Source organism: Protopterus annectens, chromosome 3.part0, assembly GCF_019279795.1.
Source record: "Protopterus annectens isolate FY-2018-M chromosome 3.part0, PAN1.0, whole genome shotgun sequence".
NCBI lineage: Eukaryota > Metazoa > Chordata > Ceratodontiformes > Protopteridae > Protopterus > Protopterus annectens.
The window spans coordinates 33,068,195-33,092,679 of NC_056731.1; the positions used below are offsets into that span (position 1 = coordinate 33,068,195).

At 38.4% G+C, this 24,485-nt stretch overlaps 1 protein-coding gene across 2 annotated transcripts in view; it reads right to left on the reverse strand.

The window, feature by feature from the left end:
- The window catches only part of SPAG6 (sperm associated antigen 6), an 812,261-nt gene that overhangs the window by 702,835 nt on the left and 84,941 nt on the right, over window positions 1-24,485 (reverse strand). The window contains exon 1 of one of the 2 annotated variants that reach the window (XM_044064564.1): window positions 10,751-10,819. The exons of the other annotated variant lie outside the window; for it this stretch is intronic. The gene's annotated coding sequence lies outside the window, so the exon portion shown is untranslated. Of the gene's footprint in view, window positions 1-10,750; window positions 10,820-24,485 lie in introns of those variants that run through there. 2 annotated transcript variants of the gene reach the window in all.

Consider the following 24,485-nt stretch of genomic DNA (forward strand, 5'->3'; position numbering starts at 1 on the left):
CAGAGATACAGAAATGGACCTCGAGTTCCAAATCACACTAAACAAAATTATTGCCTGTTATGGAACACCTACCACGAACCTGGAAGTTCATGTCAGATAAATGCCATGGAAGAACTCCCTAAAAATAAGAGCTCCATCATTGTAGGAAACTTTAACTACCCATCAGTTGGCTGGAATACCTACACCTCTAGCATGGGATAAGTACAGAAGATTTTAGATCTAATAAATAAAAACTCAATGGACCAGATTATTACTAGGTGAACTAAGAGGACAAATACTCTTGACCTGGAACTTACAAATGTAGTGTCATCATGCACAACTCTACTAGTAATTTCCTCACTGAATAAGTCAGAATATAAGCTAGTAATCTTTTCCCTCAAACTATCTAAACCCCCTGACATCAGTATACTGGAATTCAAAGACGTTATGGTCACCTTAAAGAAGGCCCCATTCCTCAAAATCCAGTCATCCAGCCACCAAACAAAAAGTCATTCACTTTGGAAAGGGACAGGAAGCAGGTATACTTGGCTCTACATTTACTGTGAAGGTAGTAAACTACACAGCTAATATGTTGGGATTCCATGAGAACTTAGCTTGTGAGCCTTCCAAGACCATGGAAGGGTTGCCATTGGTGGAACTTAACAAGAAACTTGTGTGCCAGATATCAGTTATATGCTGATCATGTACCTTGTTCATAATACTGATTGTTCAGATGGAGATGGCAAGCACTGGCATAGCTATTAGATATCATACCTGGCTGTGCCTTACAGAATTTGCCAAGGATAATAAGACCCATTTACTTAATACTCCATTTGATAAAGACCTACTTTTTAGCATCTTTATTAAATTATCATTAAGACACAGGTACACATATATTATTAGAAAAAAAAACATAATAGCATTTTTTTTCATTTACATACTTTGCATTACATACATGTTTTCTTTCTTTAGAGCAATTGATGTTCACTTCAAAATTATATACATTTCATAATTCCTGCCTTCCATTAAACCTCACTCCTCCTGAACATTATTTTGCATGCATTGTTCCTACAAATTCCATTTATTTATTTCTTTGTCATTTTCTCCTTCATGTTTCTAGATTCCACTTCTAGTTCTTGTTTTCTCTTGTACAATATTCAATACTTCAGATACAGCTGGCTTTGATTTTGATTTCAGTTTTCTAGAAATTCCATTTTTGGTAGCCAATAGAATTAAACTTAATAAAGCCTTACTATGTCCAGGCAATTCAGATTCTGTGTTCCATCTCAAAAGAATAATTTCCTACGTTACAGCCATTTGCTCCCACAATATTTCTGACAAAGTGCTCTGTAAGGAATTTTAAAATCTGCCAACTCATTACACTCCCAAAAAAACTAATGTTCCCCGTTATCTCTTTCTTCCCCATCATACCTGTAACATATGCTGTCTAACTGAAGAAAAATTACTTGGTCTGCTTTGGGTATAAAAATACCTATGCAAACACTTCCAAGCAAAAATCCTAAGACTTCTGGACTTTGTTGTATACTTGGTAGTCATATATATGGCCTCCATTGTTCCCTTTTTGGCCAGGTGGTAAAAGGTGAATTAGAGAAGCAAGACTAAGAGGACAAAATATTCACTGCTTTCTGGAGTTAAGTTTCAACCTCTACACTGCCCCTTCTTGAGGAAAATGGAGCTCAAGTCAGTTACGGTTTAGATATGGCCAAAAGCAATTTGATAACAGGAAATCTTAAAGAGGCTGCAGAGGTTCTGGTAAATGTTAGAATGGCTGACAGCAAACAGGTGATTAGAACTGGCAGAATAGTTAGGTTCTATGGGCTTCTGATTTGAAGCCAGCAGTCTTCAAGTCACCTATTCCTACAGCTGTTTGCATAGATGGCAATCAGCCGGGACAATCTGATGAGGACAATCATTTCCAGAGGTTATACAATCCCTTTTCCCCCCAAGACTGCAGTCGCCTATCCTTCCAGACTTTCCACTCAGGCTGTAAGAGAAAGGAGACTCTAAGCCAAGTATAAAAAAGAACAATTCACAAGGTCCTATAAGCTCACCAAGGGCAAAACCTTTAACCAAGGTCATGTTTGGTCCTTTGGAAAACAAAGGACTTCAGGCCCATCAAGAGCTCCTGTCATTGTTCTAGTCCTTAGGAATAACAGTGAATTCAGCAAAGTTCCCAATGATGCCTATTAAGTCCATCTCATTCACTGGATACAAGAAGGGCACTGGCATGTCAAGCATTTCTTCCTACCAAAAACATTCTAACCAATTAATCTATCATCTGTCAGATCCTGAAAAGACAGTCAGTGCCTGCAGCTTTTTATCCCAGGGCACTGGGCTCATATCAGCCTTCATTCACATGATGCCTAATTCTTGTTACCATATGAGATATTTACAGTGGATACCCAGAGTTCAGTGGAATCAGTTTTTAGATCCCCTAGAATTTCCAGTCGAAATTTGCCAGAAATGCAAGAATGATGTCGGCTGGTGTATGCATGAGTCCAGTCTCTCTCTGGACAGACCTTTTCAAGCCCCCACTCCATCCATGGCTGTCAACATAGATGCCTCTGCTCTAGGGTGAAGGGGTAATTTTCAGGAGTAGGTGGTCCAAGAGCTATGATAAGAGATAGAGATAGAGATAGAGGTAATACTGTACACAAATGTTCAGGAAATTAAGGCAGTCTTTCTCAATCTGCAGGCATTTTAAGAGTCTGTTCTCCTATAGTGCTAATGCCAACCATATATGTTCATAGGTTCATATGTAAGTACTAGGCAATCAGTCTGCATACCATATCAAGATTAGCCAAAAAACATATTCAAAATTTCCCTCTAGCGTCAAAGTGGGCAAGACAAGATAGACCTGGAATGAATTTGAGGCTGCCCATCCACCTTTACCTTGAAGGTGGCAAAAGTGCTATTCTGCTCAACATGTAATAGAAGTTTGTTCCAGAGGTGAGGAATACATTGGGATATGAATCTATCATGCCAATGTGTGTTATTTATCTGCTGATTAAAGTTTAGTTCCACTAACTGACTATTTGATGAACTATTAATTCTGTGAAGGAATAAGAGATCAAATATGGTTGGATATTTCATAGCATGAAAGGCTTGACAAAGATCTCCACAGAGGAGTCTGGAAGAGACTGAATACAGATAATGGGCTACCAGTCTCTCCTGATAACTAAGAATTTTGAGGCTCTGATATTTTTAGTTATGAATCTCTGAGGACTCTCAAGTTGTGTGATATGTTTAGATAAATACATGACAAAAAATGTGTTTTATTCAATAATGGGTCTGATAAGATATGACTAAAGGGGAATTAAGACTTCTTTGGATCTAGTGGAGATGCCTTTGGAAATTAGATAGGCCAGACAAAAGACTTTCTGAACTACTGTGGAGACACGATGACCAAATGACAAGGATTTGACAACTAAAGTACCCAGATTCCTTACAACGGTGTCTGATTGGAGGTGAACATCTCCTATATGGTAAGTGAAACTGTTTTGTTTACCAAAATGAGCTATGCTACATTTTTTTACATTTAATTTCAGACCATTGTCCTTGCACCAATTGTTAACATGGTATAGGCCATGTTGAGCAATGATGAGCTAGTTGAAGATCAAGTAACAACACCCAATTTACAGTCATCTGCAAACTTAGTTAACATAATGCCAAAAGTACTGGCTTGAAGTTCTGAGAAATGGGTCCCTATCAAAAGGAAGAAAGATCACAAGAGCGAACGTCAAAAAACCAAACTGAGAACATCAAAAACCCGGAAGGTAAAAAAAAAACACATCTGTGTTTTTGCAAGAGGGCAAAAAATGCATCTTTGTATGATATTTGTGCAGCAGCTACATTTGCATCACTGAACATTTTTGTAAGACACTGCAAGACATTGGTCTTTTTTTGATGCAACCATTTTTGCAGCATTCTTTCATGAAAATCCACCTAAGAGGATCAGCTTGGGACTTGGTCCTGTCAGTAATAAGGACAGAACTCAAATCTCAGATACAAAAGTTGCATACTTAGTGTAATGATAGATCTGGATCGACAGTTCCATCCTCATTACTATCCCACCCCCTTCCCCCAGCCAGGACCTGTCTGACTTAACTTGTGGTCTGCAGGGTATTGTAGTAAATATTAGTTTCATGCATTTTTTTCTAGAGCCTCCACACTGTGTGGATTTCAGAGATCTGGAGAATGACCCAGAGGAATAGAATACTGGAGGCAAAAAGGGCAGGGCTTACTAGACTGGGAAAGTTTTCACTGCCAGGCAAAGTCCTGGCAGTCTTATTCCTACTGGTAGTGAGGCTGGAACTACCAATTCAGATGTATTGTTATTATGCTTAAGTACATAACTTTGTTGTATTAAATTCCTAGAAGTTAGGTGCTCAGCTATCAGAGGGCTGTAACTCAGGCAGTCAACCCTCAAATTTAGCAAGCAAAATAGTGAAACTGTCTCTCCAAACAGCATCAAAATAACTGAGGGAACAACTATGTCAGCAGGTTTAATCGCAATGTTATTACTGTGTCCTAAATTCTTTATTTATAAAACAGGGAATAATATAGCTGACATTTTGGTACAGTTATTTTTGAAGACAAAAGGCAGGTTTGTTTTATTTAGATCTGAAAACATTATGGCAGTATAAATCATAGTTGTGGTGGGTATAATGTTGTTTACATGCATCTTGCCATTATTTACCTTAAGGTTACAAAGCAAATTGAAAGTAAAATTATGCAATGTGAATTGTCATGAAAGTGCAAATGTAGTGTATATACTACAATCTAATTTTGGGAAAACATATATTGGGGAAACCTAATGTAAATTCTCTGTACATGCAAGGAAACATTGCAGAAATATTTAAAAGGCAGGTTTTCAAATGTCCTTTGGTAGAACGTTTTTATAATTATCAGAATTCAGAGTATAACTATATTAAGGCAGGTACAGTTTTCCTTTACAATAGATTGTCAAGAAAAATGTAAAGCCAGTTTTAAGATATCAAGACACTTGATTGATTTTATGTTACAACACACTCATTCCTATGGGTTTAAACCATGAAATTAACTGGAGTTCAGTAGTTTAGCAATTAATGTTAATTAATAATTGGTTTTAATGATCTGGTGCATGTATTTAAACTTTTATTGTGTATGTTGTGTACTTCCTTGAACGTCAGTGGAGTCAAGATACTAAAAGTTTGTGCAATAAAGTGAATGAAGACAAATGTTTTTTATAGTGATGTGCAAATTGTTGTTTTACAGCATCATTAAGGAAAAATGCACAAACCACAACATATCTAAATATAGAGAATACCTATCAAGGAGGAACATCTTCTACACAGAATCAAAGCCTGGTATAATCAACACATTTCTGAAGCACTAGTGACTGAACATTTACCTCAGGTGAGGAAAAAAATGAAATTAATAAGGGAATGCAATGCACTGTCTTTTAAAACCAGGTTCCTAGAATGGTTGCAGTTCAAGAATAGACATGTTCATTCACAGGGATGTTGCATTCCAAAAAAAAAAAAAAAATCAGGCTAATGGACTATGTCCTCTTGTAGTTAACCCAACCAGATCTGTAAGTCCTGCAGAAAAGATTATTGGTATAAACATCTATGAGAAACCATTAATATGCAGTCCTATATGAAAGATAATCCCTATCCAACTCCTTTTAAAAGCTCTCTGCAACACAATTACATTATTTTTTGAGTTATGAATTGCTGTAGACCTTCACTCCTGAGTAGTATTTTCACATATTTAACCTGCATAAGTAACAATGTAGTATAAAGCTAGGCTTCTTCATATACAGTTTGTGTTGCACAGCACAAATTGGTTATAGCCTACACACCGCACAGTAATGCATCTTGTGTGAAACAGTGAGGGAAAAAATACATTATCTTTGTCTTTTATTTTGCAGAAATGTTTTAAGATTATTAAAATCTTACCATGGGCTATATATGATAATGTGCGGTTTACATACTTAATTACTAAAACTGTCAAAAAAAGTAAAGTGGTGACAGAAAAATTAACAGTAAAATATATGACAATTAATGCCTAAAAAAGAAGGCTAATACAGAAACTATAGATTCATCTAATTAGTGAGCAGAAAATGCAAAAAGCCCACGTGTTCTGAAGTAATTCAAAAGATATGGAAGGCTAAAATAAATAAATAAATTTCTTTACCTTTTCCAGCTTGACCATCTGCTATCACTGTCCTAGTGACTCATTAATTTCCCTGTGCTACACAATTAGTACCTTACATAGTACGTAGTACAGCAATGGTTATTCCGCTCCACAAAGGAGGAGCCACAACTGACCCTGGTAACTATCGCCCCATAAGCCTGACTAGCCTGGTCTTCAAGGCTATGGAGCGCATCATCATGGAACTCATTAACAAAGACATTGGAAACCTCCAAACACTTGACCCGACCCAGTTCGGCTTTGTTAAGGGCAGACCATGCCTACTAAACCTGGTTGACTTCTTCGACACAGTTACCAAGGCCATAGATGAGGGAAAGATGGTTCACACAGCCTATCTTGATCTCACCAAGGCGTTTGACACCATTCCTCATTCGTGTATTATAGAAAAACTCACCAGCCTGAACATAAACCCCTACATCACAAGATGTGTTGCCAACTGGCTTACAGACAGAACTCACACAGTAAGAATAGCGGGCTCCAGGTCTTACTCTAAACCAGTCACAAGTGCTGTCCTGCAAGGCTCAGTTCTGGAACCCCTACTGTTCGGCATATATTTCTCAGAAGTACAGGCAAACACAGGAGGACTATAGCTAACCAAGTTCGCCAATGACTGCAAACTGGGAGCCATAATTGACTCATTGGCTGACACGGACATCCTCCAAAAAGGCCTTACTGAGACAGACACCTGGTGTCAAAGTCATGGCCTCAAGTTAAATGCCAAAAAATGCATAGTCATCCCATTTGGGAAAAACAAAACACCCACGAATTACCACATAGGCGGCAGCCCCCTTAATACAGAAGAGGTAATAACAGATCTGGGGACCTAGGTAGATAGTAATCTCTCCTTTGACAATCATATTGCCAAAGTAGTTAGAAAATCCTTGTATGTGGCCCATCTAATTACTAAGGGGTTCACATCTAGAAATAAAGAGGTTATAGTGCCCCTCTACTCGTCACTCATCAGACCCATCATAGAGTACAATGCCCCATTTGGGATGTACCTCACAAGACACTTCCAACAGCTTGAAAGACCACAAAAGCACCTCACCAAGAGGATTACTGACCTCAAACATATGTCCTATGCAGCCCAACTGAAAAAACTCCGGCTGTACTCAGTGGCATATCGCTTACTCAGGGGTGATCTCTGCCTGACTTGCAAAGCCATGTCCAACTCAGAATTGATGGACATGCTCCACCTAAAGAAATCTAAGTCACTGCGATTCACGCGCTCTAATGAGCTAAACCTCACCACAACAATAAATAGAACATGCTGGAGGGATAGATTCCTGTCACAGAGACTCCCCATGCTTTGGAACAAAATTCCTAACTACATTAGGCAGAGCCCCTCACTAACACTCTTCAAGAGAAGCCTTGACGAGTGGATAGGTAACAGAAAGTACACCCCTGGGATCACTTCATTGGCTCTGCTTGACAGAGGCTGAGTTAATTAATCAATGGGGTGGCGAAAGCTGACAAACTCTGGCTAGGCTTATAAATGCCCTTGGGCAGATAGCCTAGTACCTACCTATGAACCTATGAACATAATCCCATGGTGGGCCCTCTTTCCTGGCTAATGATTAGCCTTTTGATTTCCACATTTTTTGATAAAGAAATGGAAGCTGAGTGTCATGCAGTAGGTTGCAGTCCTCTATAGCTTGAGATGAATTTTTAAATTTTGTGCTCTTACTAACTGCCTTTTAATACTTGCAAAATATGGAGTGCAAGCAAACATAACACCCGCTGACACTTCGGCAACTTCATTGCTATCTTAAATATGTCATCTTCATGCATGTTTAACAAACACACTTAAGGTCTCCGCAGTTAATCTTCTGTTTTCTACCAAAAGACAATTTTGCAGTAGGCTATCCACATGTCCTCTCCTCAAATGAGAAGTGCCCATCAGCATCTCAGTGATTCCCCTCAGAGAAGGCACCTCGGGTTCATCGATTCATAGATTGCTACTTGGCTTATGACCTGGGAGGGGGGGGCTTTCTAAGCCTAGTCAAGTTTTCCTGAAAGAATAAAGATGTCCTATATCCAAATCTATATCCAAAGAGGACACTGAGAGCCAGGCATTTATAAGGTATCTCTGTCTATAAGGGATGTGGATGAAGGGCCTGGTGTAAATTTTCTATTCCCCGTCCACTGATCTAGACTGCACTTAAACTGGGTAATAGACGAACTCAGCTTCACACAGATGAGAAGCCTGTTCTATAGGAAGGGCAGTCTCTGTGACACATATCTGCCTCTGCAGCATGTTCTGTTTAAGTCACAGACAAAATTCAGGTCCTTAGACCTTGTATTTCTTGTACTCTTTGACTTACAAATATGTAGGAGATTCGTAAGTGGGAAGTTTGTGGATGCCTTGCAAGCCAGGCATAGTTCAACCCTCAGCAATCTATAGGAGATTGAGTAGTGGGAAATGGCTTTAAGGTGCTCTGGATAAGGCAGGTTTGTTTTTGTTACACCTTGTATTCTTTTTATAAGGAACCTTTGAGGTCACTCTAATTGTTGCATATGTCTGGTCAGGTACATTCCAAAGGGAGCATTGTACTGTATGACTGGTCTGATGCAGGCAGAGTACAGTGGGATAATTACCTCTTTGGACCTAGATGCCATTCTCTTACTTTTAAGTTGTGCAACATAAAAGGATTTCCTCACCACTGTGGCCACATGGTGATCAAAGATAAGGCTACTATCTATGCGCATACCTGGACCTTGACCATTGAGTCAACTCTTAGGGGCGTATTATCAACATATTAATTAGCTGGGATGGTTAACTTCCCAAAGGGTACAGTTATGCATTTCATAACATTGAGTTTAAGACCATGGCTTCAGCACCATTTGTTAGTCAGAGATACAAGAATGCTAGTGTCTGCAGGGGAGTTTATGATAACCCCCAGCTTGCAGTCATCTGCAAACTTAGTCAGCCATAAACCTTCAATATAATACAGAGCCCTGGGAAATCCTCTAGTGACTGGCCTCTTGATGCCCATTGCTTGGAAACCACATTATTTACATCAGGGCCACAGCCTTTACTCCAGCACTTAACTTGCAGCAGCATTTCTGTATTTAGAGTTTCAAGCATATTGACACCTACAGGTAAGTCACTTAACTGCTGCATAACATAGCAACAGCTTGAGACCTGTATGGTAACTGTGCATAATACTGCAGCATTTGAATGCACACACAACATGGTCTACAGATAAGCCTGCAACTGTCAGATATACCACTGGTCTGTACGACTTTAAGCACATACTTTGTGCATTCTTCAACCTAATCCATTTTTCTCAGTGCCAAAATCTTTAAAGAAGTTGTGTGTGTGTGTGTGTGTGTGTGTGTGTGTGTGTGTGTGTGTGTGTGTGTGTGTGTGTGTGTGTGTGTGTGTGTGTGTGTGTGTACATATGACTGGTGACTGCCTGTAATCATCTGTGTACTGAATGTGTGTGTGTGTGTGTGTGTGTGTGTGTGTGTGTGTGTGTGTGTGTGTGTGTGTGTGTGTGTGTGTGTGTGTAATGTAAACTAAACTTAATCTACCTTAGACTATGTTTTTTTTTTTCAAAGATTAATTTTACAGAAAATGAAATCAAGAACACTGTTATCGATATGGGCTAGTGGTGCAACCCCAGTGAGTCAAATTCAGTTAAGAAGCTATAATCTGGAGGGCCAGACTCGCAAAACAGGAAAAAACAAATAAAATCCATCTCTGTTTCACAGAAAGGAAGGAAGCAGGATCCCTAGCCTCAACAGTATTCCATAGTGAAGACCAGAGGTTAGCCCTGGTTGGCTCCCTATAAAAATTTTGGCACTCAAAATGCCAAGGGCGGACAAGCAGAAAAAAAAAAGACAGAAAACACAGCAGAAGAGTAAATTTCAAAAATTGCTCTTCTCCTTAAAATTTCTTTTTGCAGGGAGGCAAGCACCTCCCAGCCTTAAGTACACCAACTCCAAGATTGCCATACCTCAGAAAAAAGAATATTCCAAGAAACAGCATCTTGGACTTAGTATATGCAAGTGTGTTCATTTCGTCATTCAGTCTCTGTGTTTCGGAACTCACTCTAGTGGGTCCTGACATTTCAAATGGTTACCGCCCTGGATACATAAACTACTAAACAGCCATGAGAGCAGTAAACATGCATGAAGAGGATCCAAAATATGCACAGACACACAAAGCTGGCATTGTTTGCTGCGTATGAGTGTCAAATGGCTCCAATTCAGAGCTGTAAGGCAAGTATAAGACATCTGACTCCCATGGTATGTCAACAGCCTGGTTGCTGACTATCACCTTTACAATAAGGAAAGTGGGACAGGAGACCAAAAATGCCAATAGGCAGAGAGGAAAATTAGACTCAACAGGAAATCAGGACAAAAAAAGGATTAAAAGTACTGTTAGCCTGCCCATATGAACATAAACCTCCATGAGGGTTTACCTGTAAATCAGCACAGCATCCATCATCTACTGAAAGTATCCCAAACACAAGAGATAGGGTGCTAATGTGAAGACAGATTTCCTGCAAACTTGTAAAAAAGTATAGATGAATGAAGTACTCACTATAACAAACTGATGATTTCCTTTACTTCTTTTAGGGATTCATCATCTACATTGGTTACCATCTCTTCAGATTACTTCTAGTAGACAGACAGGAAAAAATGGACACGTCAAATATAAAGATTCATCACTCTCTATAAGAAGTACATTCATTTGGTCCTCCTATATGCTTAGAGTGGGCTGTACTCATCCTATGACATGCAGGTGTCAGTAGCAGGCACTTTTACAATGTAGTGATGAAGCCTCATATTTCTTCAGAAAGTTTTTGCTAAAAATCCCAATAAACAATCTGCAGTACGTATTTTCTGAAGAAAGTACATTCTGATCAAAAGTCATTTCTAAGAATCCATTCCATTCTTATATTACAGAGACCAATCTTTCATCTACAGCTTCCAGGAAGCCAACAAGAAGCTGCCTCTTAAACAGGGTCCTCCAAAGAAGAGGTTTTCTATTATGAGGCAACATATTTAATAATGCGAAGCCTATAATGTTTCTAAATCTGTGACACAAACAAAACTATCAAGTTAGCAAAACTAAGGTATCCTCCACACAACAAGTACATGGTAAGCTGTAAATAACTGTGGCACCCACTCAACAAGCACTTACTGAGTCAATCTCCAATACTGCATGAATCTGGCTTGGTCTTTTAATAATTCAGCTTCACTGGTTTAACTTATTTTTATTATTTCAGATCATCAGTGTCTTTCATTTTCTGTAAAATTTCCATATACAAATTACACCCCAAAGTATGGAGAGCATTAGAACACCTACTAATGATTATGTGCCTTGGATTATGAAAAAACTCACAAAATGTCATGATACATATCAGAAGCACGCCTCTAATACTGAAATGTCATTGGACATGTCAAAGTAGGTTTTGTGTTTTAAAATCAGGTCCCGAATGAAGAACAAAATATCAGAGTGAGAGCAAGAAAGAAGTATTTTCCAGGACTGCTTAACCACTGTAAAAAGTAAAATTCAGAAACATGATAATATAAATATTTCCAAAATATTAAAAAAAATAGACTGCAAAACATAACAGCTATTAAAACAGCATCTCCTAAGAAATTAAAAATTCAGTTCTGTTCAATGTTTCCTTTAGCTCATAAATGCTTGGACAAACACTGAAAGTTGGGTATGCCGAGAACATACACTGAAGACATATACAAAACAAAAACTAAGAGGTAGGGCACTAACACTGATGGCATAATAACTCACAAATTATTTACTCCAATAAAGATACCATGACAGCAGATACCCAATTCTTAGACTTCTTAAGCAATGACAGTACAATTGAAGAGATGACAAAAATTTTGAGATGACTGTGACTCAAACCATCAACTTCTTATTTCAAAGTTTAGAATTAAATTAAAAAAAAGAAAAAAAAAACAAAAAAAAAACAAGAAAAGCCTTCTAGATAAAAGTTCAAAAATATTCCAAATGAATGTTGGTGGGGGTAAAGTATATAATTAAGGGATTACACCTCATGGCTAGAATGCCTGAGCGACTATAGAGAGTTCATGATAGTGTCCAACAGGTGATGATAAGAAATGCTCCAAAAGCAAATAAGATTAATAAGGCAAACTGGCCGTCCACGAATGCTTCAGAAGTGACCAAGGAAAGTAGAAGAGAAAAAGACAATGTTGATATGGAAAATATGTCAAAATTAATGCATAGTTTCATAGAAAAGCAAGAAATAAGGAGGCATATTTAAATAAACAGTGCAAAAAATTTGGAAGGTAGAATGGGGAAGACATGAGATGATGGTAATATTAAGGGAAAACTATAACTGACAGGACTTAGCCCAACAATGTGAATGCTTCCTGGTTACCAAACCCCTCCTGTTTTACACACAGTGGTATGCTCCTCAGGATCCTTCTCTAGAGCTATGAAGACCATGTGAACTGTGGGTTCTAGGACTGACAGCTGCATAAAAAAAGAAGTTATGTACTCACCATACTGTTCCATCTGTGTTGTCCATTCTCATTCTTCCTCAACAGTTGGATTTGGCTTTGACCCTCAGGTCTGACTTAGACATTATTTTATCTTGTGGCCAATAGAAAACTCTCAAGCTCCTCCCTTACCCATAATGCACTATTCTCTAACATACCTCAGATTTCATTCATTGTTTTTACATTTGGATGAGGTTGCTGGGGCTCTCAACTTTGTTAGCTGTTTTTTGGGAGATAAGTCAAACTTTTTCCTGTTATTTGTTGTATCGTTAACTTTAATTTTTTTTTCTATTTCTTGTATTTATACCTGCCTCTCCTATACTGCTTCCATATTTCTCCATACCATAACTGATAAGTTCTTCTATCTCTCTGTTTATTTATATATATATATATATATATATATATATATATATATATATATATATGTGTAAAAGTAGTTTTTGTTTTTGCTTATCTTTGCCTTTAATTTATATGATATGTCTGAAAAGGGTCCATCTGGATTCAAAAAATGACAGGATTGCCTTTTGTGTTTAGTGTTTACTGTCTAGGCCTACTACACCTACAAATTGACTGTAAAATTTGTAAAACTTTCAATCTGCATCTTGTATCAGACAGAAAGAACAAACTTACTTTGAAAGGGCTACTACCCTCTTCTTTTTTGGAAGATCTGTCTGAGGCTCAACCTCTCAAACCAAAATTCAAGGAGCCATCTACTAAGCCTTCTGGTCCTTCCGGATCCTCGACCCCGACATTGGATCTGACCATGGAACCACCAAGGAAGAAACACGAGAAGATGATTCCAAAGTCTCCTTCTACCCAGCTGGCATTGGACAGTAAAATAGCTTTCTCAGATCCCAGTCTCTCAGATCTGAAACTTGTACAAAGAACACATTATTCTTCCTCCATAGACCCGGTACCATCTCGAGTACCTTCCCCTTTCATGGAATCCCACTGGCATTCTAGATCACCATCAGTGACATCATCTACATCATCTCGTTCTTCCAGATGTCTGACCGATGCTGATGTGGACAGAATGATGAGGAAGTTTCTATCGGCCAAGATACAGATGGGAGTTCTATTGGCTCCTACTCCTTTGGGTCAGGAAGCCCTTGTTGGCACTACTTCAACAATCGCAGCTTCTTCTCCAATCTGACCTATTGTTTTAAGCCCTTGGATCCAAGTCTCTCAGGACCATTTATATTGTATTTGAAGATAATAGTATCTTTGGCTTTGAGGCTTTTCTCTGAATGTACTGGATTCGATGGTTTTGTGAATGTACCAGCTCTGATGGTTTTGGAGCCAGATGACTCTTAGAGCCAAAGTGTCCCTGTCAGATCTGATGTGTGAGAGTTAACTCCGAACTTGTTGGAGCTGTCTCTGCCACTTGGAGCTTCAGCATCAGATAGTTTGGCTCTAGCCTCTGCCTCAGGTGGATTGCCTTCAGGGAAAGAGGAGCCGATGGGTCAGAAGCTTGGTTTCTTGGTTCCATTGGCTTCCTTCCTCCTGCAGCATTCTGCCTTCGAAGTGGTGGAGAGAGTATTCTCTACTTCTGCAAGATGGATGGTTCCTCCCCCCTTGGATCTACCCTCTGGATCACATATGTCTATGGACCTTGATCCCCATCATTCCACTCCACAGGGACAGCTAGCCCAAAGTCTCCAGGCTACCCAGCAGAATATTACTATTTCTTTCAATACTTCGCTGGAACACCCCACCAAAGAAGTCCCTATTAAGAGGAAGTACAAGAGGAGGCACTTGGACTCCCCTTGGGAGTCCATCACTGAAAATACAGATTTCAATGACAGGGAAGGGTCCCCAAGATCTCTATCCAAAAAGTCTCATTTGGAGACATTCTAGAAATCATTAAACAAAGGGGTTGTTGGTCCACTGATAACCCTTCCAAAGAGGAATCTGTATTCCTGGAGGACTTTGGGTTTGGGCCATCTACCTCCTGGATGACTCCACCCACTGATGAGCTCAATGATTTGATCTCTAGGTGGGTGTGGAAGGAACCAGAAACAGTTGAGCTAATACCCAAAAGATCAGACCAGATTTTGGCACCACCTACAGAAAGGGAGTTTTGCAACAAGACAGTGCCTCTAGATGCCATGGTTCTGGTTTTGGCCACCAAGAATGAACTCGTGGAGCAGCGGTCTTCTGTCTATCCCCCTAACAGAGAGTCTAGGATGTTGGACAGATTTGGAAAGTGTGTGTATGCTTCAGTGGCCTTTGCACTCAGAACACTGAATTATTTGGCACACTTCACAAGATTACAGAGGGATCTGATTAAGAAACTTTCAAATTCCTTCTCTGGGACCAGTACTCCTAAGGTTCAATCTTCTGTGGCCTCACAGCTGGCTACCCTTCAATCGATCACTTATTCATCCATGAGGCTTATCTCCCATGCGGCAGAATGTACCTCAAGGGCAGCGAATTCAGGCATTTCTATTATGAGACATGCGTGGATGTACTTGTGTGACTTTGTGGAGCCCTTCAAGTCCTCTTTTGTAGCTGGAGTATGTTTTTTGACTCTTCAAAGGATCTTTTTCAGGAATCAACAAGGAGGTTGAAAATGTGGTTTAGGAAGTCCCAGGGTCCTTTCCAAGATCCCTGTGGAGATAGTCCCCCCAGGGGCAGAGGGGGGAACTCACATGGAAGATGCTGCCAATGTGGCAGAATTGGCCCACAGAATCAAGAGTCCAGATATTCTTTCTCTGAAAGACCCCCACCAGGACCCGTTGAATGGATGCCCGATTGTCCACCTATGGAGGCAATCAGGAGTCATTTATCCCTGCACCAGAGAGCCTGGTTAGACATTACAAAAGATAATTTACAATTCCACAATGTTAGCCCAATTTATCCTACAAGCCTTAGGATCAATGTCTGCAGCTATAGTGCTAGTTCCCTTAGCAAGATTTCACATGAAAATTCTTCAACAGATGTTAGCTCCTCAGTTCTTTATCAGCACATGTCCACCCAGATAGAGTTACCCAGGCATGCAAAAGATACCTTTGGTGGTGGAATCGATCAGATCAGGTACTGCAAAACTGTCCCTTCATTCTCCCTCAGCCAGAGGCCATAGTGACCAGGGAAGTTTCCCAGACTGGGGGGGCACTTCCTGAGGAACTCAGTCCAAGCCACTTGGTCCCCCGAAGAGGCCAACCTGCATATCAATGTCCTGGAAATGAGAGTGATGCTCTTAACATTGCAGGCCTTCCAAGACTCTCTCCCTTTTGGGACAATTACGATTCAGACAGACAATATGTCAGCAGTTTGGTACATCAACAAACAAGGAGGACCCAAGTCTTATCCCTTATGTTGAGAAGTTCTAAGAGTGTGGCAATGAGTGATCTCATCCAGCCAATTTCTGACAGCAATGCACATTCCAGGGAAGTACAACATGATAGAACACAAACTGAGCAGGTCCATTCTACTACCTCATGAGTAGTCTCTCAAAACGAAGGTGGCAGAAATAATTTTTCATCAGTGGGACCAGACGTGCTGTGATCTCTTTGTGTCTCCCCTAAACAACAAGTGCAGCAGCTTCTTTGCCCTAATACCCTCCACCAGGAGAATCATACAGAGATGCTCCCCTACATAACTGGCCTCCTGGTTTCTTCTATGCAAATCCCCCATCTCCCTTGATCTCCAAATATCTGCAAAAAGCTTTCTGGTTGAATAGCAAAGTCATCTTCATTGCACCTTACTGGACTTGACAGATTTGTTTCCCCTTTCTTTGGCCTCATCTAGTCCATCAACCTTGGATTTTGGACCCCATTCCAGACCTCCTGTTTAACCCGACTGACATGATTCACGAGGATATCTCAAACCTAAATTCCTTGCCCCCTCATATGCTTCTGTCTTTTCACAAAGCTTCCACAAGAAAATGTTACAGAAGTAAATGGAAAAGATTTGTTTTTGAGCATATAAGAAACATACTGACCCCTTTTCAGCTCCTGTACATAGTGTCCTTGAGTTTTTCGCAACACTTTTTAATGGAGGAGCTAGCTCCTCAGCTATTAGAGTTCAACTACCTGCCATCTCTAATTTTCAAATAGGAATTAAAAACTCCACCCTGGCTTCATCAAAACTTTGTAAGGCCTTCTTGAAAGGTGCCCATCTTTTGAGACCTCCTTATAAGGAGCCAACTCCTCCATGGGACTTAAATTTAGTACTACAGACCTTAATTCATTACCCTTTTAAACCAGCAGCAAAATGTGATTTAAAGTTTTTGACTTGGATGACTATATTTTTGGCAGCCATCACCTCTGTTAGAAGGAAACAAAGATGAATATACTTTACACTTATTGGATATTCACAGACAATTACGTTTCTACTTACATAGAACAAAGGACATCAGGAAAAACAGATCAATTATTTGTCTCCTTTGCGGATTCTAAATTTGGTAAGCCAGCTAAGAAGGTAACTTTGGCAAGATGGCTTACAGATTGTATATTATTTGTCGACAACAAGCTGGGTCTGTCCTTACCAAAACCTTTAAAAGCCCATTCAACCAGGTCCATGGCCACATGTCCAGTATTTTTATCTAGGGCTTCCATGGATGACATATGTGCAGCTGCAACTTGGGCTAATTCTCATACCTTTATTACTCATTAAGAGTTGGATCTGGTCTCGAGGGGAAGAGCAGCCTTTGGCTCAACTGTGCTAAGGAATATCCTTCCTTACAAGTCCACCTGGGTTATTAGGTAGCTGGGAAATCTGTCCCAACTGTTGAGGAATGCATGCAAATTGACAGCATCAGATAAACAAGTTATGTACTCACCATAACATTCCACCTGTCCAGTTTCATTCTTCCTCAAATCCCCTCCCACCAACCCCCTACCTTTTTCAACTAATGACTTCTGGAAAAGTGAGAGCTTATAAGGACACCACAGTTACTTAATTTGAACACCAGATGTTTTCTTACACCAGGATAATAATAATAACATTTCTTGGATTATGTAAAACAGCAAACTAGATCTGGGGTATGTTAGGGGATAGTGCATTATGGGTAAGGGAGGAGCTGGAGAGTTTTCTAGTGGCCACGAGCTAAAATAATGGCTGAGTCAAATCTGAGGGTCAGATCCACACCCAGCTATGAGGAAGAACAAAAATGGGCGACACAGATGGAATATTATGATGAGTACATAACTTTTTTTATGTATGGATCTGAGGAATGAATGAAAACTGAAAACATCAGATCAAATAAAATATTAACTAGTCACTATCTTCCTTCACAGAGCAGAGCCTGTGGTCACTACATCTAACCTCGATATTGCAGGAGCTCTGTCACTAAGCCCTGCACCCACATGTTTACTAAGACTTTTGTCATTGTTTCATACCCTGCGGTCACTACATCTGACCTCAGTATTGCAGGAGGTCTGTCACAAAGTCCTATACCTACAAGTTTTCTGAGACTTTTGTTATTGTTTTACAGCCTGCAGTCATTACATCTGACATTGATATTGCAGGAGCTCTGTCACAAAGTCCTACATCTACAAGTTTATTGTGACTTTTGTCATTGTTTCATGTAAGTATATTTATCATGAAGAACCTTGCTGTGTATTAACTTTAATCTGTTAAATACATGCCTGCTCTGTGATTGAAAAGCTCTCTGAAATAGAAGGACCCCTTACTAACTTGGGCACTGTCTTCTTTTGCTTGACCAGTAGACTATACTGCATATGCCAGGTACTTAGTCTCAGGAAATGAAAGAAAACATGTTTTACTTGCATCTCTTTGTTAATTACTTTGTTCTAGCTATAAATTAATGTTTTTTTTTCAGTTATAAATTGACCTATAAGTGCTTTCTCATTCTGGGAGAGCAATAAAGATAAGACAAAACCACACAGCACTTACTAGAAGCACAGGCTGTACCATGCATTTTAGCATGGATAACCTACATTTTAGATTAACCCAAATCTGTAAGTTTGGCTGTCAGTTTAGGACAATTGTTCTTATTAGAAAGGTAAAACTTTAATAACTGAAGATGTACATAGTTTTGTATGTTAATATTAAATTACTATGTTTTGGGGTGTATTTGTTTTTTTGTTTGAGGGCTTTCAATAAAATAAAAAGTTTTGTAAGATGTGACAGCCTCAAATGGATATGACAAAAAACAAATGTATAAAAGGTCAACCTGCCGAACATTAGTGTGTGCATGTAACACAAAAGCTGGAACTAGACACATAACAAAAAAGCTGTTACAAATAAAAGATGGGAATAATAAAGTTTCGGCATAATCATCCTTTTGATACTATCTTTAAATGTTAATGCTCTCACAACTATATACAAAAAGAAATAGTAGTTAACTATATTAAAAAATGTAGAGTACAAATAGCATGGCAACAGAAGACATATTTCGAAAGAACTGAACATGTGAATTTGATTTTCAGGATGTTATTCAGCGGAATACCTGGGACAAAGGAAAATTGGAGTACTTGTATTAATTAAAAGAGGCGTTCCAATAGTGATTGAAGAGGATATAAAACAATAATGGTAGAAATGTATTACTAAGGTGCTACTGGCAAGGGAGGAGGAGGATTACACTGACATGTATTTATATTCCACCTACAACTTCTACAATGGAGCTTAAGAAAATTCTGGGAGAAATAATTAGTTTTCAGCAGAGAATATTACTTATAGGTGAGGACTGGAATTTGATTTGCAGCAGGGAATATATGTCTGGGGACCCAGAAGAGAAAAATATAACAAAGGAGGCTAGATTTTTGAAGAAATGTATGAAAAATATTTGGTATGGAATATGTGAATGCGGTAGTAAGAGTTCAGAGTAAATTTACATATTATTCCCCAAGATACAAAAACTGAGCTAGGCTATACAGAACTTACATTTCACAGAAGCATGTGCATTTAATTGAAAGTTTTGATACGCATCCAACAACTATTTCAGATCACGTGCCAATAATAAGTAAAATAAAAATGCAGGGTAATGAAATAAAAATGAGACACTGGTGCTTTCCCACCTATCTGTTGAAAAGAGAGGAATTTAAGGAATGGGTAGTGGAAATTATTCAAGAGTTACTAGAGAAGATAGACATTTCTTCTGAAAATATAGTTAGGGAGTGGGATAAAACGAAAGTGGAGTTTAAAAATAGGGTGGAAATAAAATAAAGAAATATATGGTTAAGAAGCAACAAAAATTATTTAGAGGGACTGACAAATATTAAAGTACTGCAGAATAGGGGGAATCTCTCAGAACAAGAAGAGGTGCAATTGTAGAATTTTAAGCAGAAAATAAAAGATTACCTTGATAATATGCATAAGTTTAGAATGATTGCTGTTAAGCAACTGTTTTTTTTTGATAATGATGCCAGAGCATAAAAACGTTTGGCGCAACAACCAAAGCAAGAGAAAGTAGAAAGGGTTGTCGCCAAGCTTAGAGAGACTATAACAAGGAAGACAACAAGAGATCCTGTAGATGTACTTGTAATATTTCAGAAGTCTTATGAAAGTCTGTATAAAGAAGAAAAATATGGAGATCAAGAAAAGATACAAATGTAAATGTTTATAGAAGAATTAAATATGCCAAGGTCAGAGGTAGATGAGGTTCAATTACAGATAGGATAGGAGGAGATGAGATAAAAATGGTGATGTATAACCAATCGACAGGAAAGTCCCCAGGAATAGATGGTATTCATGTGGAAATTTGAAAGCTATGAGAGAGAAAAATGATAAAGATCTGGAAGGTTTTATTTAACATTATTTTAAGAGGAGGAGAAGCACCAACATCCTGGAAGAAAGCAGTGGTGGCTGTAATACCTAAAGAGGGTAAAGACCCATCAGATCCACCTTCATACAGGTCAATTTCAATCCTAAACCTTAATTATAAAGTGTTTATGTCTATAATGGCTAAACGAATGGCAAAGGCGGTCAAAATTGATAGACATGGATCAATGTGATTTTGTAGAGGGGAGGCAAACATTTGACAACATTAACAGAACATTAATGATCCAGAGGGAAGCTGAATGTAAGAAAATACCACTGTTGTTTGTGGGTCTTGATGCAAAGAAAGCATTTATCAGAGTAAGCTGGGAGTTTAGGAGCAGGGCAATGGAAGAATTTGCACTCCCTGATAAAATTATAAGGTTGATTAGGAAGATACGTGAAGGATCGGACTCAAAAATTAAAATGGGTGGGTTCCTCTCTGATAATTTATGTTTGAGAAGTGGAACCAGGTAGGGGAGTCCTCTTTTCCCTTTGTTATTTGCACTATATTTAGAACCACTGACAAAATAATACATTCAGAAATTCAAGGATATAATTGGTATGGTAGTCAAGAAAAGCTGGCTGTACTTACAGACAATATTATTTTAAACCTGATAAAACCAGAAAAGGACATTTCAGTGTTATGGAAAATTTTGAGGCAGTTTCAAATTTTTTCAGGCTATAACATTAACAAAGCTAAAACAAAGACAATAGCTGTAAATTATGTACACATAAATTGGTTCAGCAATATATACAGTAGTTTGGAATATGAATTAAAAAGAATTCTGGTGTGGCAGCTAAGAATATGTGGGAGGACGCTAAACAAAAGATAATAAAAAAATGAGAAATTGGAAGCTCTGTTATATGGATATGGATAGCAAGATACAAGCAGTAAAATGTTTTTAGTCCCTTTAGTTTTATACACAAGTCAGGCACATTTTTATCAACCAGAGATGCTGTAGATAATTATTAAAGAGCTGAAAGATTTTATCTGTGAGGGGAAGATGGCAAAAGTCAAGTGGGATAAGCTGAGTCTTCCAAATGAACAAGGCGGTTTGGGATTACTTGATTTGAAGGGCTATTTCATAGCTACACAGTTAAGGCTCCTATATATAGCACATGTAGAAACATATAATTCAAAGTGGAAAGGGATGATGATGAAACAGAGGGGAAGCTCAAGAAACAAGGAGAGACTGGGATTTTAGATGCAGATCCTTAAGGAAAATAACAATAGCAATGCAGAGTATTATATTCATAAAGTAGCAGAAAACATTCTAAGAAATAAGCCAACATGGGAATGGAGAAAGAGAATCTGTCACTAGGGATGACTGCAATTAGGGATGCAGACAATAGGCAAAAGGGGGCTGGAATTTATTGGAGAAAACTGGTAAAAGCACCACAGTATTTGGAACAAATAATTAGATGGGGAAATGTAATAGAATGGAAAGAGGCCAATAATTTATTTGGACTGCAGGACAGAGATTGCCTTCCCTATCAAAGTCTGATATCAGAGTACAGGCAAAGAGAAAGAAATAGGGGATCCTAAGTGAAAGACCAGCATTAGTAGAGCTTTCAGTAGAATCTAGAACAGAAGCTGCTGTTAAAAAAGAAATAATTAGTAGAGCAAACAACATACTACATGAAAATATGAAAAATATAAGAATCAATCAGAGAAGGTTAGAAAGGATTGGGAAGAGAGCTTGGATAAGCAATTCACAAACAAACAATGGGAGTATATATGTATGTCTCCAAGATATTCCACTCTGCCATATCCTCTGGTTTTAAAAGGTCAGATGTTGACAGCCTCTGGACCGAACACCAGAGAACAAGACTTTATGGTTGCATTGGGACAAATGAGTCAAGAGTTTTTAAGTAGAGGATATGGAAGAGTGGAAGTCGAAAATAATGTAAATGAAGTAGTGATGTTGTTAAGAACGGAAAAAGGAAAGCCATATTATTCAAAGTCAACAGGGGAAAGAAGTATATATATATATATATATGACCTCATGTAACTAAAGACAAGGTGGTCGAATGGCCCTAACTTATTCAAGTAATGCTAGCGTGGTGTTTGATGTAATTAACAGATATTGGAGAATTCTGACTTCTGATGATAAGATCAAAGAGAATGTTGGTGACAGACCAAAGTTCACTTTTAAGAACAATGTGAACTTGAAATGGCAACTTTGCTAAAATCCTCAGAAAAGGAAACCAATAGTTTATCATAAAATAGGAACATACCCATGCCATCGGTGTAAAGCATGCAAATTTATTTCAAAAATAAATGATTTTATACACCCTGTTACCAGAGATAGAATCAAACCACAGATGTATGCCGACTGTCATTCAATTAATTTGGTTTATATTGCAGTCTTCGCCCTTGTGATTAAACCACACCAGCCATGGGTAAATCTTCACTATACCACACTGACATCGTCAGTTATTGCTATAGTAACAATTGGTTACAAAGTGTTTTAAAAGTAGCTTCTGTTATGTGTGTAAATCAGATCTGAAGAAGGGCCTTAGCTCGAAAGTGCTTATCTATATTTTATTTTATTTTATTTTAATAAAGCTTTTATCATTCAGCCATGTTGGTTGGTGTGCTTATGACTGATAAATGCATACACTCCTTGCCCCTTGTAAAAAAATATGAACAATGCTTAAAAATCTCTACCTGTTCCTCTGCATCTTCAAAATACTTGCCTTCCTTCCATAACTCATTTATTTCATATGTTTATATGTTAATAGGCACTTACTAGGCTATTTATCTGTGAGGATCTTAAGAAGCCAAATCAAGCTTTTCCATGGTAATTATTAACCCTTATATTTTGCAATATGAATATCTTAAGAAGTCTAGTCTTGCATTCCCACTGCAATTATTAGCTCTTATGATCTATCTTTATCTTCTTTCATAAGTACTTAATTACTCTTACTCCTTATGCTCTACCATCTTCCTTTCTAGCTTTGCCTTATCACATCTGCTCCCCTGTATCCTCTTGTTCCTCACCTGCTTATATGCTTACTGACAATTTTCCCCATCAACTTCCTTCCTTGCATCTCATTTTTTTCTTGTTTCAATTGCCTTGTGACATCCTGTTTTAACTATCCTTTCATTTTCCTCCTACTAAACCTGTTTCTATGTCAAGTTCAAGTTCATTAAAGTGCTTAAAAACTATACAATAAAAACAAACAAAAACACACCAAATAATAAAAGTACACATATAAAAAGAAAGAGAAAATAAAAAATACAAATAAACATTAAATAAAATAATGCTAAATTAGAAGCAATGATAAGACTGTTATACTGGGGTGGATCACAAGCCAAACAGGGAGAAATGAAATGAAAATAATTGACCTAAGAAAAAAGAAAAGACTTTTCGTGGAAAGACCTAACATGAAAGACGTATCATGGAATTAATTAATCAGGACATAGGGAACCTTCAAACACTAGATCCATATCAGTTTGGACTCATCAAGGGTAGGTCATGCTTATTCAATCTGATGGATGTTTTTGAAAAGGTCATCAAAGGAATGGATGAAGGAAAATGGTACATACCGCATGCTCGACCTGACCAAATCTTTTGACACAATTCCCCAGAAGAAAAGCTAAATAATCTGGGAGCAAATCCCTATGACACCTGCTGGACTGCCAACTGGCTCACAGATAGGATGCAGATAATCAAAGTTGGTGAAGTTACTTCCATAAAAAGGCCAGTCAGCAGTGGAATCCCCAAGTATTCTCTGCTAGGACCTCTTCTGTTTGGCATCTACTTTTTTGAGGTAAAAGCCAATATCAAAGGATATGGCTAAATACGTTTGCAGATGACTGCAAACTAGGAGCAGTCACTGAATCCCCAAATGACTTAGCCATCCTGCAGGAAGGTTTGTTTCAAATAAATAACCTGTGCCAAAATCAAGGTATGAAACTAAATGTCAAAAACCACAGAGAACTACCACATTGACAGTACACCCCTAAGAGTTGACCCAGTTGTTCAGGATTTGGGAACTTATGTGGTGAACAGTTGCTTAACTTTTGACCAGCATGTGTCTATTGTTGCAAGAAA